At 37.0% G+C, this 19,796-nt stretch overlaps 1 long non-coding RNA gene across 1 annotated transcript in view; it reads left to right on the top strand.

The window, feature by feature from the left end:
- The first annotated feature begins 6,308 nt into the window (after nucleotides 1-6,308).
- LOC134761426 (uncharacterized) overlaps nucleotides 6,309-19,796 on the top strand; it is a 141,752-nt gene continuing 128,264 nt past the window's right edge. Inside the window, exons 1-2 of the long non-coding RNA XR_010140021.1 lie at nucleotides 6,309-6,413; nucleotides 7,878-7,971. This is a non-coding gene — a long non-coding RNA (uncharacterized LOC134761426). The remainder of the gene's footprint in view (nucleotides 6,414-7,877; nucleotides 7,972-19,796) is intronic.

Below are 19,796 nucleotides of genomic sequence, written 5' to 3'. Positions count from 1 at the left end.
GAATTAATTTATTTTTTAGGCTGAAGTAGCTTAGTAAAATGTACATAAAATAATATTCATTGATTTTATTTTCTTTATACGAGTGACAGATTTTCTCTCCCATCTTTCATGAAAATATAAAACTAAAGTGTAGTTAATAACTTCATTGAATGCCGAGTTTTTATTTCTCTTTCATCTTTTACTGCTTTTTGGCAGATAGGTTGTAAGATTTGTTTAATGTGGTTTCCCAAACTCTTTGGTTTTATTGATAGGTGTCTCTAAATCACTTACTGCTACCTGTAGTTATAATAAATCTAACAGGAGCATCTTTAAAAAATTCAACTTTTTTTTTCAGTAGCAGAGCTGCCATGTTTGCTATAAAACATAGTTTCAGGTTGATAGCACTTATTATCTTACACAGAGTACAACATTTAAACAAAAGGGATATAGCGAGAAGTAACTTTCCCTCCTCCAAAGGGTCCTATGGTTTCTTTTTTATCAGCAACAATTTAGGCAAAAATTAATTCTAGAGAGTGATTTCAGAAAGTCTTTAGGAATTTACCTCAACATAATATAAGCTGTATATGATAGGCCCACAGCTAGTATCATAGTGAAGTGGGGAAAACTTGGAAACTTTTCCTCTAAGATCTGGAACAGACAAGAAAGCCCACAGTTACCACTGTTACTCAATAGGATGCTGGAAGTCCTAGCTAGAGCAATCAGGCAAGAGAAAGAAATAAAAGACATGCAATTTGCAAAGGAAGAAGTGAAATTATCCTTGTTTGCAGGTGACATGATCTTATATATGGAAAAACCTAAAGACTCTACCAAAAATGATTACAAGTGATAAACAAATTTAGTAAAGTTGCAGGACACGAAATCAACATACAAAGATTAGTAGCATTTCTATATGCTGACAGTGAACAATCTGAAGAGAAATAAGTAATTTTTTTACAATAGCCAGAAATAAAACTATGTATCTAGGGAAGAACTTAACCAAAGAAGTGAAAGATTTCTACATGAAAACTATAAAACACTGATGAAAGAAATTAAAGAGGAGACAAAAACAAGGAGAGATATTCTATGTTCATGGATTGGGAGAATCAATATTGTTAAAATGTGCATAGTGCCCAAAGCAACCTACAGATTCAATGCAATTTCTATCAAAATACAAATGACATTCCTCACAGAAATAGAAATAAACAATCCTAAAATTCATATGGAACCACAAAAGACCCACAATAGGCAATGCTATACTAAGCAAAAAGAATAAAACTGGAGAAATCACATTACCCAACTTCAAATTATACTACACAGCTATAGTAACCAAAGCAGCAAGAAACTGGCATAAAACACACATACACACATAGACAATTGAAACAGGACAGAGTACCCAGGAACAAATTCACCCACCTATGGTGAACTCATTTTCAACAAAGATACCAAGAACATACCCTGGAGGAAAGACAGTCTCTTCAATAAATGGTGCTTGGAAACCTGGATATCTAAATGCAGAAGAATGAAACCACTCTTATTTGCATTTGCTTTTGGGATCTTAGTCATGAATTCTTTGCTTATGCCAGTGTCCAGAAGAGTTTTTCCAATGTTATATTCTAGAATTTTTATGGCTTCAGGACTTAAATGTAAGTCTTTGATCCATCCTGAGTTGATTTTTATATAAGGTAACAGATGGGTATTCAGTTTTTTTTTTTTTTTTAGACAGAGCCTTGCTCTGTCACCAGGTTGGAGTGCAGCGGTGTGATCTTGGCTCACTGCAACCTTTGCATCTGGGTTCAAGTGATTCTCCTGCCTCAGCTTCCAGAGTAGCTGGGAGTACAGGCGCGTGCCCCCATGCCCAGGTAGTTTTTGTATTTTCAGTAAAGACAGGGTTTCACAATGTTGGCCAGGATGGTCTCGATCTCTTGACCTTGTGATCTACCCGCCTCAGCCTCCCAAAGTGCTGCAATTACAGGCATGAGCCACCGAACCTGGCCGGGGATTCAGTTTTATTCTTCTACGTGTGGCTTTCCAGTTTTCCTAGCACCGTTTATTGAATAGGGTGTCCTTTGCCAAATTTATGTTTTTGTATGCTTTGTTGAAGACCAGTTTGCTGTATCTGGCTTTATTTCTTGGTTCTCTATTCTGTTCTATTGGTCTATGTGCTTATTTTTATACCATGCTGCTTTGGTAACTTTAGCCTTACAGTATAATTTGAAGTTGGGTAATGTGATGCCTCCAGTTTTGTTTTTTTTGCTTAGTATTGCTTTGGCTATGCAGGTTCTTTATCAGTTCCATATGAATTTTAGGATTGTTTTATCTAGTTCTGTGAAGAATGATAATGGTTTTTTTTGATGGGAATTACAATGAATTTGTAGATTGCTTTTGGCTGTATAGTCATTTTCACAATGTTGATTCTTCCCATCCATGAGCATAGGATGTGTTTCCATTTGTTTGTGTCATCTGTGATTTCTTTCAGCATTGTTTTGTAGTGTTCCTTGTAGAGATCTTTCACCTCCTTGGTTAAGTATATTCCTAAGTATTTGATTTTTTTTTCAGTGGTTGTAAAAGGGATTGAATTATTGATTTGATTCTCAGCTTGGTCATTGTTGGTGTATAGCAATGCTAGTGATTTGTGTACATTGATTTTGTATCCTGAGACTTTACTGAATTTACTTATCTCTATATAAATTTTAGAATAGTTTTTTTCTAATTCTGTGTTAAATGGCATTGGTAGTTTGATAGGAATAGTGTTGAATCTGTAGATTACTTTAGACAATATAGCCATTTAAAAAATATTGATCCTTCCTATCCATGAGCATGGAATGTTTTTCCTTTCCATTTGTTTGTGTCATCTATGATTTCTTTAAGTAGTGTTTTGTAGTTTTCCTCATAGAGACCTGTCACCTCTTTGGTTAGATGTATTCCTAGATATTTCATTCTTTATGTGGCTATTGTAAATGGAATTACATTCTTGATTTGCCTCTCAGCTTGGACGTTATTGGTATATAGAAATGCTACTGATTTTTGTACATTGATTTTGTATCCTGAAACTTTACTGAAGTAAAGTTCCAGGATCCTTTTGATGGAGTCTTTAGGGTTCTCTAGGTATAGAATCATATCATCAGCAAAGAGCAGTAGTTTGAATTCTTTTCCTATTTGGATGCCTTTTATTTCTTTCTCTTGCCTGATTACTCTGGCTAGAACTTCCAGTACTATGTTGAATAGGAATGGTGAGAGTGGGCATCCTTGTATTGTGTTGTTCTAGTTCTTAAGGGGAATGCTTCTAGCTTTGCCCATTCAGTACGATGTTGGCTGTGGATTTGTCATAGATGGTTTATATTATTTTGAGGTATATTCCTTTGACGCCTCATTTGTTGAGGTTTTTTATCATGAAAGGATACTGGATTTTATTGAAAGCCTTTTTCATGTCTATCAAGATAATCATGTGGTTTTTGTTTTTAATTTTGTTTATATGGTGAATCACATTTATTGATTTCATGTGTTGAACCAACTTGGCATCCCAGGAATGAAACCCACTTGATCATGGTGAATTAATTTTTTGATTTGCTGCAGGATTTGGTTTGATAGTATTTTTTTGAGGATTTTTGCATCTATGTTCATTAGGGATATTGGCCTATAGTTTTCTTTTTTTGTTGTGTCTTTGCCAGGTTTTGGAATCAGGGTGATGCTCGTTGCATAGAGAGTTAGGGAGAAGTCCTTCCTCCTTGATTTTTTTGGAATAACTTCAGTAGAATTGTTACTAGCTCTTCTTTGTATGCCTGGTAGAATTCAGCTGTTAATTCAGCCTGTCCAGGGCTTTTTGGTAGGTTTTTCATTATTGATTCAATTTGTGAACTTGGTATTGGTCTGTTCAGGGATTCAATTTCTTCCTGATTCAAACTTCGGAGGTTGGATGTTTCCAGGAATTTATCCATTTCCTTTAAATTTTATAGTTTGTGTGCTTAGAGGTGTTCATTGTAGTCTCTGAAGATCTTTTGTACTTCTGTGCATCAGTTGTAATGTCACAATTGTCATTTCTGATTGTGATTTTGGATATTCTCTCTTTTTTTCTTTGTTAATCTAGCTAGCAGTCTATTGATCTTGTTTATCCTTTTAGAAAAGTAACTTTTGGTTTTGTTGATTCTATGTGTCAATTTTGGGGTCGGAATTTCATTCAGTTCTGCTTTGATTTCAGTTATTTATTTTCTTCTGCTAGATTTGGGGTTAGTTTTTTCCCGGGTTAGTTTTTTTCCTGTTTTTCTAGTTCCTCTAGGTCATCCTGCTTTTCTTTTCTTTTCATTTTTGTTTGTTTTTGAGATGAAGTCTTGCTTTGTCACACAGGCTGGAGTGCAGTGGCATGATCTCAGCTCACTGCAACCTCTGCCTCCCAAGTTCAAGTCTTGTGCCTCAGCCTCCCAAGTAGCTGGGAATACAGGTGTGTGCCACTGTGCCCGGCTAATTTTTGTATTTTAGTAGAGATTGGGTTTCACCATGTTGGCCAGGCTGGTCTTCAAATCCTGGCCTCAGGTGATCCACCTGTCTCAGCTTTCCAAAGTGCTGGGATTACAGGTGTGAGCCACCACCCCCAGCACCATACTACTTTTCTTAGTGACTATATTAGTTTACATTTCCACCAACAGTGCTTGCTAACACTTATTTTCTGTTTTTCTTCACAGTAGTTATCCTAATGGGTATGAAGTTGTATCTTATTATAGTTGTTATTTTCATTTTTCTAGTGATTTTCTAGTGATTAATGATGTTAAACATTTTTTCATATAAATGTTGACTGTTTATATACCTTCTTCAGTGAACTGTCTATTCAAGATCTTCGCCCATTTTTAAATTGGGTTTTTATTTTGTGGCTTATGTTGTTGAGTTGTAGGAGCTCTTTATGTATTCTGGATATTAATCTCTTATCAGCTACATGATTTGTAAATATGTTTTCCCATTCTGTAGGTTGTCTTTTCACTCTGTTGATTGTGTTCATTGGTGCATAGAAGCTTTTAAGTTTATTGTCATACCATTTGTCTATTTTTGCTTTTGTCATTGTCATTGTCATTTTGTCATTGTCAAATCTAATGTCATAAAGACTTTCTTTAAAAATAATTTTTAGAGGGTTTTAGGCCATCTTTTTAGGTTTTTAATTCATTTTGAGTTAATTTTTCTGTAGTATAATGTTTTTCCAACATGATTTGTTCAAGAGACTGTCCTTTCCCCATTGAGTGGTCTTGGCACTGCTATTGAAGATCATTTGACCATATATGTGAGATTTCATTTCAGGGATATCTCTTAAATTCCATTGGCATATATGTCTGTCTTTATGACAGTATCATACTGTTTTGATTACTGTTGCTTTATAATAGGTTTTGAAATCAGAAAGTATGAGACCTCCAACTTTGTTTTTCTTTTCTCTCTCTCTCTATATTTTTGGCTATTTCAAGTATTTTGTTTTTAACTGGCTTTTCTATTTGTAGGGCAGAGTAAGTAGAAGCTGCTTTTTAAGAAAAGTAGATGGGTTAAGTCAGAGGAAGAGATGTAACTCATGGGTGCCTGTGATGCAATGCAATATGAAGGTGCAGAAATACATTGGGAGGGCTGGGCATGGTGGCTCATTCCTGTAATCCCAGCACTTTGGGAGGCCAAGGCAGGCAGATTGCTTGAGCTCAGGAGCTCAAGATCAGCTTGGGTGACGTAGTGAAACCTCATCTCTTAAAAAAATCCATTGGGAGAAAAAGAGAAAAACCACCACCACCACCTCAATAAAAATCTACTTCCGGCCGGGCGCGGTGGCTCATGCCTGTAATCCCAGCACTTTGGGAGGCCGAGGTGGGTGGATCACAAGGTCGGGAGATCGAGACCATCCTGGCTAACATGGTGAAACCCTGTCTCTACTAAAAATACAAAATATTAGCCAGGCGTGGTGGGCGCTTGTAGTCCCAGCTACTCGGAGGCTGAGGCAGGAGAATGGCTTGAACTCAGGAGGCAGAGCTTGCAGTGCGCCAAGGTCACGCCACTGCACTCCAGCCTGGGTGACAGAGAGACTCTTGTCTCAAAAAAAAAAAAAAAAAAAAAAAAAATAGACTTCCAGCACAAGCCTTGGAACCTATGTGCAGGAACTTTTCCTTAAATTTGTAACCATGTCGGTCAGTGTGTTTTTCTTTCTTTTATAATTTGGGGATGTTGGAGACACCTTACTGGAATTGTAGGTTGAACCAAAACTGACTGAACTTTGAACTTTGAGGATTTTAATAAGTATTTTGCTCCTTCACTCATGAAATGCATCCCTGACACTATAATATGCTCTGGACTTGCAGTGGTGCCTACAGTGATGGGCAAAGCAGACCTGATCCTTGCCCTCAAAGAAATTGACTTAGCAGCTTCTTGTGAATGTGGACAGAGCTGAGCATGTGCATTGATGTGAGAGACAACTCCAGGTTTGCCTCTTCAGCTACAGAATGTAGTCCTCTGTTTTTTCATGGGCTTGTTCTTTGATGAGTTTTTAAGATGAAGGGACATTTTGCTAGTTTCCTATATGGGAAATTCAAGTACTCCCTGGCTATGAACTGGAGACAAAACACATGCCATTCTATAACTTTAACAAGAAATTTAATTTAATTTAAATATATTTGAGATTTAAGTACATGATTTATTTCCTCCTCAAAAGTCATGAAAGAACCTCTCATGCTGTATGGAGTAGTGAGAGCCAAGATATTTGGCAAGAGGGATTTGGAAAATAATTGATGTTATGATCTGCTGCATGGAGGGAGGGGCCAAATTGTACCAAAGCAGGTTTTAAGGAATTATTGACAGGAAAATGTGCTTTCTGGGAACTCTCTGCCTTGGGGTTGAAAACTAACGCATGAAAATATTAGATTTTATCTGGAGGATATTCATCACCTAGATACATTTTCCTTCAGAGGGGTTAAAAATATTAAGCAGCTACTTAAGGCCCTGTTGTCCTGGCACATAGCCCACATTATATAAGTATTAAACAGCAAATTTAAAATGTACCAAAGTTTATGTAGTTTCTTTGATTTTATTTGAAAATCTTTGAGGTTTATAGCAAAAACGGAGGAAATTAATGGAATTGGGAGAATGTATATGTAACACAGAAACTTATTTTGCTAGGAACTTTTATAATATGACACAGCAACATTATAAAGTTATACAGCCCCTTTTATTGTTCAAATGTAATGTTTAGCTCTTGAAATTAATTTGTGTGTTTTGAAGCCTTTTTGCTGGTTTTGGGTGGTTTGGGATAATGCTATACTGAAATGATGAATCTCCATATGTTCATGAGCTTCTGAGGAATTAGAATTAGGTTAACAATTTTGTCATGAGGTGCTCAGTGTTCTAGAAGTCATCTTTGTCTTTGGTTTGGTTCACATTCTGCAAAATCTCCAGACATTGCCATAAACATATTTAGAGAAAGAAAGAGAGCATTCAGAACTTAATCTATGATTGTTCTCTATACCAAAGGATGAAGACAGGGCCCTGACAATGCAAATTACTTTTAAAAAATGGAATGTGCCATTTGTTTGCTAAATTATTTAATTTTCTTTTCTATGTATGTGAAATTTTAGCTGTAAAATGTATAGTTTGTTAGAACTTCTTAATTAGACCTGTGAAAATATCTTTAAAATATTTGCATTCCAAAAATATGTTCAATTATCTATAAAATGCTTCAGTCGGGGTATTGTAGCTTATGGAAACACTGACATGTTATATTGTATTAGCATAACAAGAAAGGATCTATGAAATGCCCTGATAAAAGATTAGTATGCCAAGGTTTTGTTAGTGTTAATATGAAAAAGATGACATTGGCAAAAAGTAAAACTTTAGACTTTGGGAAATGCTTCCAATACTGAAGCTGCTATGTCTTTGATTTTATTTTCTAGGTCATTGTTTCCCAAACTAGATGCTGAATCCCGGTGAGACTGTGAAGATATTGTGAGCGTTCTTGGAGATCAGAGCAGAAAACATCCATCGGAGGTAGGTAGCAGTGAGGGACTACAGGCAATTATATAAATGAACCAGATGCCCTCTTTCCTCTGGTACCTCTCATGATAGCTCCAAATCCATGTGCTTTCTTTTAGCCTTTTCAGATTTTTGATTCTCTGAAACAGGCTACTGGTAACCTTCTTTGAATTTTTCTTTTCCTTAATAATAGCTACTGCTTATCGATCAATTATTTTTTACCATCAAGACTTGCACTAGGTGAATTAGATAGTTTCATTTAAACCTCAGTATACTTCTGTGAGATAGGTACTAGGTTTTTTCTCCAGTTTATAAGTGGAGCAGCTGAGGCTTAGGGAGTTTTAGTGATTTCTGTAAGGTCATCCAGCTAAAAAGAGATGCTACTGATTTTGAACACAGGCAGCCTGAATGTAGGACACACAGTCTTTCCCCGCTTCTTCTGTTGTTTTTGTCATTGGATTTTATCAGATGAAATGGTCTGAGAACCATTCCTCTATCATGATCAACTAGGCTAAGGAGGGGGAGTAAGCTATCTTAGTGGGGCATCTTGGATAGAATATTCTGAGCTTTTTCAAGTGGCAAAAATGCTTTCTACAAAGATTAAGACAGGCCATATAGCACCCTCAAGCTCTGCTTGAGAAATACTTTATCTAACAAAAGAGAAATAACTATTTAAAAAATGTAGTAGATATGAAGGTGGCATAGAAAGTGACAAAAGTTTAAGAGCCTTGTTATTAATTCTTGGACTTACACTGTTTTGACACAGTTGCATATTTTTTATGTAAAGGATGTTATTATGTAAGAATACTTCAGTCTCTCTTTTAGAGAAAGTTTCTGAAGTGTCTCCCTCTTACCTGCTCTTTGCTTCTTTCTGCTGTCCTCTACCTCTCGTGAAGATACTTGTGTAGTACTGGGGTCATTGTTGAGAATTGAGAGACACATTTAACAGCTGCATTCTCCCAAATGAATTCTAAACTCAAATAAAAATGGGACTTCCAGTAATGGTGGCTTGAGAAGCTGGGGCAACGGCTTCCACAAACAGTTTAAAAAATCTGGACAATACTATGAAAGACAGCTTAACTGAAAGCACTGGAACATGCCCGAAGACAGACAGAAATTGAGAAAAATACACCCTTGAAGGACTACTGCATTGGGTAAGAACTACAAGTTTGTGCCTTTCTGGCCTAGGGCTGCTCCCCAAACCCAACTGTGACACAGGAAAATCTCAGCCTTAATGGTGTTAAAAGGCAGATATCAAAGGTCAGAGCTGCAGAGATACTAGTAAGTTATAGGAGGATTTTGGCAGTGAGAAAGCCATACTTATCTGACAAGTTGTTTCATTTATACCATCAAATAGGATATTGATATATGTCTTCTTGCTGACAGAACATTCTCTCAGTGTTCTGAGATAGTCTCCAATCTCATATTTTGTGTTATATTATCTCTTTTTTAAAATTGGAATTTGCTTTAACAACACTGGCTATATCAGGATATTTAGGGAAGAGCAGACATATTAGGCCTTTATCTTTTAACTTTGATGATGGGATTAAACCTTCCTTTGGGAACTGAAGGCTGTAAGAGTATGGAGAGAAACAGATGCATTCTCTACAAGGAAAACTTGCCTTCAGCCATTATTACTGTGCTTTTGGTTCCCAGCAATATATACAATGGTGTCCACTGGGTACCCAAGTGTTATGTCCCATTAATTTGGATAACCCCAGGAATAAACTGAGGTGGCATATGTACTCAGAATAGATCAATGGCTTGAAAGACTAAAATGTTTGTTGGAATCACATCAGTTTGGGGCTTTCTCAAGATTTAGATAAGAGGAATAAGAAGAAAACAAAGATCTAGCCTTGTCTGGGTTCTTCAGTCACTCTCTGTACTCCACAGCCATCAAGTTGACTTGATCTACACGAATATCACTCTTCTAGAGACCAGTTCAATCTCCCTGGGTGACTATTAGGGTTCTCCAGAGAAACAGAATCATATGGAGGCTGAGAAGTCCTGAGATCTGCAGCTGGCTAGCTGGAGATCCAGGAGAGCCAATGGAATAGTTTCAGTCCAAGTCCAAAGATCTGATAGCCAGGAGAGCCAATGTTGTGAGTTGTAGTCTGAGTCTGAAGGCAGGAGAAGACCAGTGTCACAACTCAAAGACAGTCTGGCAGACAAAAGAGAATTCTATCTTATTCAGCCCTTTTATTCTATTCAGGCTTTCAATGGATTGAATGAAGCCTATCCACACTGGGGAGGGCAATCTACTTTACTTAGTCTATCAATTCAAATGTTAATCTCATGCAGAAACATCCTCACAGACACATCCAAAATAATATTTAATCAACTATCTGGGTATTCCATGGCCTAGTTAAGTTGACACATAAAATTAACCATCACGGTGTTGCAAAGTAAACTAGGTCTATTTGGTCACTCTATGACCAAAGAGCTGACCTTGGCTAGAAAAATGCATGCTAAAACTTTATATGCTTCTGATGGGGCATATGTTGGGCTGGGCCAAATTCTTGTTACCTGAAGTTTCAACAACTCTACCACAGTGAGGATATTACAAAGCCTCAGGCAAAACTAGAAAGTGATTAAGTGGTTAATATTTGGCCAAAAGAAATATGTCTTAGTGTTAATTGTCCTTGAGCTAATTAAAACTTAGTTGGAGAACTACAAAGCTAACTATAACATGGGACAACTCTGATGAGGGCCATATTAGAGAAAGTGAACACTATGAGAGTACAGGGTGAGTGACTGAGGGAGGGCATTTTAGTTGTCTTTTGTCATCATTTATTTTGGCCTTTCTTTGTTTTGGGCAGCTTTTGTTTTTATTGAGGTATAATTCACATACCATAAAATTCACTGTTTAAAAAGTACAGTTCGTTGATTTTCAGTATATTTATAAGGTTGTGCAACTACCACTACTAATTCCAGAATATTTTTATTGCCCTCAGGGCAACTTTTTGCAGCAGATAATATTTTCTCACATTCATGATTATATACAAATCTTATAAATGCTATGGCATTAATTTATTGGTGAAATATGTTGATTCACCAACTTTGACAGAGAAGCAGTTTTATTTATTTATTTAATTTATTTATTTGAGATGGAGTCTCGCTGCATTGCCCAGGCTGGAGTGCAGTGGCCCTATCTTGGCTTGCTGCAACCTCCAGCTCCCGGGTTCAAGCGATTCTTATGCCTCAGCCTCCTGAGTAGATGAGACCACAGGCGTGAGCCTCCAAGCCTGGCTAATTTTTATATTTTTGGTAGAGATGGAGTTTCACCATGTTGGCCAGGCTGGTCTCGAATTCCTGGCCTCAAGTGATCTGCTAGCCTCGGCCTCCCAATGTCCTGGGATTACCGGTGTGAGCCACTGAGCCCAACCGAGAAGCAGTTTTTTAAAAATTTATTACTCAAAACCTCTTGAGAATCATGTTGTATGTCATTAATATGTTGTTGACTTGTACTGTTTCTCATACTCATTTTGCCCTAATACTATGCTATAATTTTACATGCTAGTCTTAATATGTTCTCATCAACTGTGTAACTTTTCCTTTGCTAGGAAATAAATTCTATTACTAAATAGTTTGCTTCCTGGGCCTTTTTACTGAAAGCTTTACTCTGTTCTAGGATTCCCATTGCCATTTAAAATGATCAGATGGATACCCCATTTCCCATGGTGATTATTACTCATTGCATGCCTGTATCAAAGTATCTCATGCACTCTATAAATATATACACCTACTGTGTACCCACAAAAATTAAAAATAAAAAAGATCAGAATCTCTACTTGTTAAATAGCTGTCACTTATGGTTCAGTGTTTATTTCAATTTTGCTGGAGCTGTCACTGCCGTTTTAAGTTCTTTGCCTCAAACCACCCACGATGGAATAGCAACTTGGATTACCACCAGGCCATGTAAAACTAATTAATAAGCAGCTTTTGTTGTAAAGATTGATTTTTTTAAAAAAATCAGTGTCTCTTATTGCACTAGAACAGCAAAATACTTGGAAAATTATAATCATTTATCACTGTCTTTATCAGAATTGTCCATAGATCTAGGCCTAGAAACCTCCTTTTCCATCTCAGACCTTGTCTTCAAAATTTGTCACATTGGACTCTCAGGCATGTCTACAAAACACAAACACTAAATAAAGCAGAAGGACATAGTAGATACCCAAACAGGAAAATCTCAAAAAATACAACTTCATAGTACAATTTACTTCTAGCTGACCCAATTGACACTTTGCAGTGTTCCTAATAGCAAAGTGTCAGGGAGAGAGTTGAAATACATTATGTAAAAATTCCCTTGGATTTTCTGTTATACCAGTGGAAGCTGTTGGCATGGGGTAAAGGGAGGCTGGGGGAGGTAATAGGAGGGGAGGCCAATGTCATCAGTCTATTGTCCTCCTTTCTGTGTAATACCATTTATCATTAGCTGTCTTTTTCTTGTATCACTGCCTGAAAATAGGCCCAAGCAAGAGTTCCATCTTACCAATTTCTATTACTGATATAATGTATATATTTAATATTCAGTGCTGATGTTCTTGAGCCAGTATCAGTAGGAGATACATTTTGAGTTTTTGTTTGTTTGTTTGTTTGTTGGTGCTAATAAGTCTCATCTGAGTTGCTGAGTTGCCTTGTACCCCATGTGGTCAGTGGTATATGACCTAGATGGAGTCTTTGGGTCTCTGTGGCAAGGGTCAGATGAATAACAACCTCATTACAACCTGGCACTAACCTTCTCTTGGCACTTACCAACTCTAATTGTCTGTTTCTTGTCTGCTTTCCCCACTGGAGTGGATGTAAATAGTTTATTTATTTACTTCACTTCCCAAGTATGTTGCATAACACCTTGCAAAAAACAAATGTTCTATAAAAGTTTATGTAATGAGTAAATGCCAAGCTCCCTAAAACATCTTGTGTCCTCCAGCTTCACACTCATTGCACAGACAACTGCTACTCTGACAAAATGTTCAGCGTAGTCTTATTTTAAGAGCAGCAGCCCCAGCAGGCACTGAATAAGAGCCTAACTCTTAAAAACCCATTAAAGTTCCAGCCACTCTACTGATGGCAAAATGAATGCAATTTTTCCTGGTCCAACAGAAGCAATTCAAGTAACACTCAGCATTCCCCCCTCCCCTGCCCCCATTACTCTGGCCTGTGGGCTACAAACAAATGAAAAGTAATTTTATCTCAGCTAAACAATCACCTTTGGGGAATCCCTGAGTCTGTGATATCTTGGACTGCTGAAAATATGTTAACTCTGTTGTCTCCTTAAAACATACATCTGTAGATCATGCTCTGCCAATGGAGATTATTTAGTTCTTTGCAGTGATACTCCCTATGAAGGGCACAGAAGGTAATGTCCTTCTCTTGAGGCAGACTCTGGGGATATCTGCAGGAAATTAGATACTTTCTTCTGAAAAAATTCATTGGTTCTAGTTATTTGTTTCCCAGTTCAAAGCATTCCTTTGCCCCCGCCATGGGATATTATGGAAATTCCCAGGACATTTTTTTAAAAATCAGAGCTACCACCTGTTGTCTTTTACCCTCAAGAACAAGTCACGCTATGGGGATGACAGTGAAGAGCTAGGTGAACTCTTCCTTATCCTTACAGTACCCTCTTCAACTGAGGGTGACATGCTGCAAATTATTATAGCTTTATTTAATGTAATTTAGCTCATTTGTTTTCCTTAGTGTCTCTGATAGCTTACAGATTAGAAAATTAATAAAGTCATTATTGCTTTCTTGTAAGTCTCTGCTGTCATTTCTTTGCCTGCGTTTCTTGTTTGCCTGTCTTGTGTTGATATCTTTGAGGCTCACTATTCCTGTTCTGATATAATATTCCCTTTTCTAGGTCTCTTGTTTTTTCTTTCCTGCTTTTTGGATTTCCCCTTTTCATGATTCATATATTGCATAAACTCTCAGGTTAGGTTGACCCACTTCTCACCTGAGCTTTTGTTTAAGATACACTTGTTTGAGAAACTCTTCCTGGACCACATTGCACCTAGATTATGTGAATGTTTAAAGCTCAGAAAATATAAAAAATATTTTCTGAGCGTTAAACATTTTTTTTTCTTTTATTATTATTATTATTATTATTATTATTATTATACTTTAGGTTTTATGGTACATGTGTGCAATGTGCAGGTAAGTTACATATGTATACATGTGCCATGCTGGTGCGCTGCACCCACCAACTCGTCATCTAGCATTAGGTATATCTCCCAATGCTATCCCTCCCCCCTCCCCCCACCCCACAACAGTCCCCGAAGTGTGATGTTCCCCTTCCTGTGTCCATGTGTTCTCATTGTTCAATTCCCACCTATGAGTGAGAATATGCGGTGTTTGGTTTTTTGTTCTTGCGATAGTTTACTGAGAATGATGATTTCCAATTTCATCCATGTCCCTACAAAGGACATGAACTCATCATTTTTTATGGCTGCATAGTATTCCATGGTGTATATGTGCCACATTTTCTTAATCCAGTCTATCATTGTTGGACATTTGGGTTGGTTCCAAGTCTTTGCTATTGTGAATAATGCCGCAGTAAACATACGTGTGCATGTGTCTTTATAGCAGCATGATTTATAGTCCTTTGGGTATATACCCAGTAATGGGATGGCTGGGTCAAATGGAATTTCTAGTTCTAGATCCCTGAGGAATCGCCACACTGACTTCCACAAGGGTTGAACTAGTTTACAGTCCCACCAACAGTGTAAAAGTGTTCCTATTTCTCCACATCCTCTCCAGCACCTGTTGTTTCCTGACTTTTTAATGATTGCCATTCTAACTGGTGTGAGATGGTATCTCATTGTGGTTTTGATTTGCATTTCTCTGATGGACAGAAAACAAAAAAGTTTGCTGTATTTCTGTTCCCTGAAGCTGCTCAGCATTTGCCAAGCCATTTTCTTAACTCTGTGTGATCTTGGCCTCGCTCAGAGTGATGTGCAGGATGAGAGAGAAGGAATAACTTATCTTTCTCTTACATAAAAAATGATTTATCTGTCAATTTAAGAAAATGAAGTGAATGATCCACAAGCAACTGTATGACATAACTATTATAAATAACACCATTTTACAGCTGTGATAACCAAGTCCTAGAATGATTAAGTAACTTACCCAGCAAACATAGCTAAAAATAGGAGTCAGAATTCCAAACCAGGCAATAGGATTTCCCATGCTCTTCCCATTAAATGTGGTCTCGTCTCTAAAGTAGATTTAAAATGAATACATTTTTCAAGTATATGCTTTTAGAAATAATTGGAAAAGGAGGTAGGGGAAAGAATTAATTCACACAATTATATATGAATTGTTAAATACGGATTGAGCCCTATTAAGGACCAGCACTCTTATAGATGCGGGGGATGGGTCAGTGGACCTGCAGACCAGCTTGCTGTGTTGTAGTTTACATTCTACAGAAGCAGTCCCCAACCTTTTTGGCACAAGGGACCGGTTTTGGGGAAGAAAATTTTTCCTCAGATGAAGAGGGGATGGTTTCAGGATGAAGCTGTTCCACGTGAGATCATCAGGCATCAGTTAACTTTTCATGAGGAGCACGCAACCTAGATCCCTCAGATGCACAGTTCCCAATAGGGTTCGCACTCTCATTAAATCTAATACCTACTGCTGATCTGACAGGAGGCAGAGCTCAGGCGGTAATGCTCACCCGCTGCTCACCTCCTGTCATGTAGCCTGGTTCCTAACAGGCCACGGACTTGTACTGGTCTGTGGCCTGGGGGTTGGGGACCCCTGTATTAGAGGAAGGAGGCACATGTTGACGAGATAATAAAACAAGGAATAAACAAGAAAGTGTCAGACAATGGTCAGTGCTATGAGGCAAATAAAGCAAGGTGACTTGATTGTATCTGTTGAGTGATACTACCTTAGATATCCATCTAAGGCCAGGGAAGGCCTTTCAGAGGAGGTGACACTGGAGCTGGGAAGTGAATAGTAGATATTTTATTCATTGTTATAAAGAATTTGAATTAAATGTTTTCAACTCTGTGAAAAAGTTTGGAAACCAAATAAATTCTCTTAAAGCCAAAATAAAACAAAACAAAAATAAAACCTAAGTGAGGCATCCTCTTATTTCACCAGACGAATGTGGAAAAACAACTTTCACATCTTTTTCTCTCTGAAGTTTCACTCTCATCTCTGAATAAAGATGCAAAGGCATATATAATATTCTATTTTAATACAACAAATCCTCTTAGTAGACATGTACTTTTTCATTTTACTTTTATCAAGTTACAGATATACAAAGTTTAAAAGGTCAAATAGTTCTAAAGAGGTAAAAGGAAGGGCAACTCTCTTTTGTTGCACTTATTCCCACCTGCAGTTTCTGTTTTTTAGAGACAACCACTTTTAATCTTTTAGTTATTTTTTTAACCTCTAGTACTTAAAAAATAATAGATTTATACACTATGTCTTGATTTTTTACTTTTACACATTGTGTTTTGATTTCTTCTATTGAAAATGATATTTTAGCCCTCTTATAATCTCCTCTCTCCCACTATCTTTTTTTTTTTTCAGATAGGGTCTTGCTCTGTTGCCCAGGCTGGAGTGCAGTGGTGTGATCACTGCTTACTGCAGCCTCATCCACCCAGGTTTAAGCAATTCCCTTGCCTCAGCCTCCCCAGTAGCTGGGACTAAAGGTGCATGCCACCATACCCATCAAATTTTTGTATTTTTTTTTAAGAGACAGGGTCTCCCTATGTTGCCCAGGTTGGTCTTGAACTCCTGGGCTCTAGTGATCAACCCATCTTGGCTTTCCAAAGTGCTGGGATTGCAGGCATGAACCACCATGCCCAGTCCACTCCCACTATCTTTAAAAATAGTTACATCATTAGTTTTAATTAGTTCATGGTTCAGAGTTTGTTATGATAACTATATAAATATTATTTTCATCTGAACCATGTAGTTTGTTATGATTGCATTTCCTTTCTTGTATATCCTTTTGTCTTCTCAAGTATTAATGATTTACTTGTTTTAAAATTTCATTTGTTTTTTACCTATCATTTTTTCATACCCAAATTCTTCTTTAGAACTGTAAATCTCGTTTCAAACTCTCAAACACATTAAGCAGTCTATTAATTCCAACTTTTTCATGAAAACATTTCTCCTTGTGCTCTCCATTCTCTTACTCTAATAGGAACTGGTTGATTTTTCGTTACAGCATCATTCTGAGATCCCACCCTCCTTTTTTTTTTTCTTTTTTAAATTGGGAGCTCTGTTTCTTGGGCTAAGTGAACTTCTTTTTTTTCTTGGGTATAGTAGGCAGAATAATGGCCCTGCAAAAGATGTTCATGTCCTAATCCCCAAAATCTGTATATACGCACCTTACATAGCAAAAGGGACTTTGAAGATATGATTAAAGATGTTTTCTTAACTGAATTTATTTTTTCTTAGTTGTAAAAATCTATATAAAAGAAGAAAATTCAAAATGAAATCAAAAGATAATAGCTGTAATAAGATTAACCTACAGCAGCTGCAGCACCAATAACAACACTAAAAGAATTATTTCTTCTCCAAAATGACTAAGAAATATGTATATGAGCCTCTTAAGCAACTTAATTTTAATAATGTCTAAATTAAATGGAATTGTAATATCTTCAAATGGATCTCAATGATTGCACCCCAATTAGTGTCCATAATGGGACAGGTTATACTAATTACATATTATAATCTGGAGAGAAATGTATAAATCAAATCAAAAGACATGATTTCTAGTCTGTGCTTCACCGCTTACTTTTTTTTCAAAATTATTTTATTTTAAGTTCCAGGATACATGTGCAGAATGTGCAGGTTTGTTACATAGGTATACGTGTGCCACAGTGGTTTGCTGCACCTATTGACCCATCCTCTAAGATCCCTCCCCTCATCCCCCACCCCCAAACAGGGCCTAGTATGTGTTGTTCCCCTCCCTGTGTCCATGTGTTCTCATTGTTCAACTCCCACTTATGAGTGAGAATATGCAGTGTTTGGTTTTCTGTTCCTGTGTCAGTTTACTGAGGATGATGGCTTCCAGCTTCATCCATGTCCCTGCAAAGGACATGATCTCATTCCTGTTTATGCCTGCGTAATATTCCACGGTGTATATGTACCACATTTTCATTATCCAATCTGTCATTGATGGGCATTTGGGTTGGTTCCATGACTTTGCTATTGTAAATAGTATTGCAATAAACATATGTGTGCATGTGTCTTTATAGTAGAATAATTTCTATTCCTTTGGGTATATATCCAGTAATGAGATTGCTGAGTCTAATGGTATTTCTGGTTCTAGATCCTTGAGGAATTGCCATACTGTCTTCCATAATGGTTGAACAAATTTACATTCCCACCAACAATGTAAAAGCATTTCTATTTCTCTACAGCCTCACCAGCATCTATTGTTTTTTGGCTTTTTAATAGTCACCATTCTGACTGGTGTGACATGGGATTTCATTGTGGTTTTAATTTCTGTAACAACCAGTGATATTGGGCTGTTTTTCATATATTTGTTGGCTGTGTAAACATCTTCTTTTGAGAAGTGTCTGTTCATATTCTTTGCCCACTTTTTGATGGGGTTGTGTGTTTTTTTTTCTTGTAAATTTGTTTAAGTTCCTTGTAAATTCTGGATATTTTGTTAAATGTTTTCGAAAATTTTCTCCCATTCTGTAGGTTGCCTGTTAACTCTGATGATAGTTTATTTTTCTGTGCAGAAGCTCTTTAGTTTAATTACATCCCATTCATCAATTTTGGCTTTTGTTGCAATTGCTTTTGGCATTTTTGTCATGAAGTGTTTGCCCATGCCTATGTCATGAATGGTATTGCCTAGGCCTTCTTCTAGGATTTTTATGGTTTTGGGTTTTACATTTAAGTCTTTATTCCATCTTGAGTTAATTTTTGCATAAGGTGTAAGGAGGGGGTCCAGTTTTAGTTTTCTGCATATGGCTAGCCCATTTTCCCAGCGCCATTTTTTGAATAGGAAATCCTTTCTCCATTGCCTGTTTTTGTCAGGTTTGTTGAAGATCAGATGGTTGTAAATGTGTGGTGTTATTTCTGAGGTGTCTGTTCTGTTACATTTGTCTATATGTCTGTTTTGGTACCAGTACCATGCTCTTTTGGTTACTGTAGCTTTGTAATATAGTTTGAAGTCAGGTAGCATGATGCCTCCAGCTTTGTTCTTTTTGCTTAGGATTGTGTTGGCTATACAAGATCTTCTTTGATTCCATATGAAATTTAAATTAGTTTTTTTCTAATTCTGTGAAGAATGTCAATGGCAGTTTGATGGGAATAGCATTGAATCTGTAAATTACTTTGGGCAGTATGGCCATTTTCATGATATTGATTCTTCCTATCCACGAGGATGGAATGTTTTTCCATTTGTTTGTGTCCTCTTTTATTTCCTTGAGCAGTGGTTTGTAGTTCTCCTTGAAGAGGTCTTTCACATCCCTTGTTAGCTGTATCCCTACATATTTTATTTTCTTTGTAGTTATTGTGAATGGGAGTTCATTCATGATTTGGCTTTCTGGTTGTCTGTTGTTGGTGTATAGAAATGCTTGTGATTTTTGCACATTGATTTTGTATCCTGAGACTTTGCTGAAGTTGCTTATCAGTTTAAGGAGCTTTTGGGCTGAGATGATGGGGTTTTGTAAATAAAAAATCGTGTTATCTGCAAACAGAGACAATTTGATTTCCTCTCTTCCTATTTGAATACCCTTTATTTCTTTCTCTTGCCTGATTTTCCTGGCCAGAACTTCCAATACTATATTGAATAGGAGTGGTGAGAGAGGGCATCCTTGTCTTGTGCCAGTTTTCAAAGGGAATGCTTCCGTCTTTTCCCCATTCAA

The sequence above is a fragment of the Pongo abelii genome, chromosome 4 (assembly GCF_028885655.2).
Source record: "Pongo abelii isolate AG06213 chromosome 4, NHGRI_mPonAbe1-v2.0_pri, whole genome shotgun sequence".
NCBI lineage: Eukaryota > Metazoa > Chordata > Mammalia > Primates > Hominidae > Pongo > Pongo abelii.
Note: the sequence above shows the minus strand (reverse complement) of the source record. Positions and strands in the feature narration are given on the sequence as shown.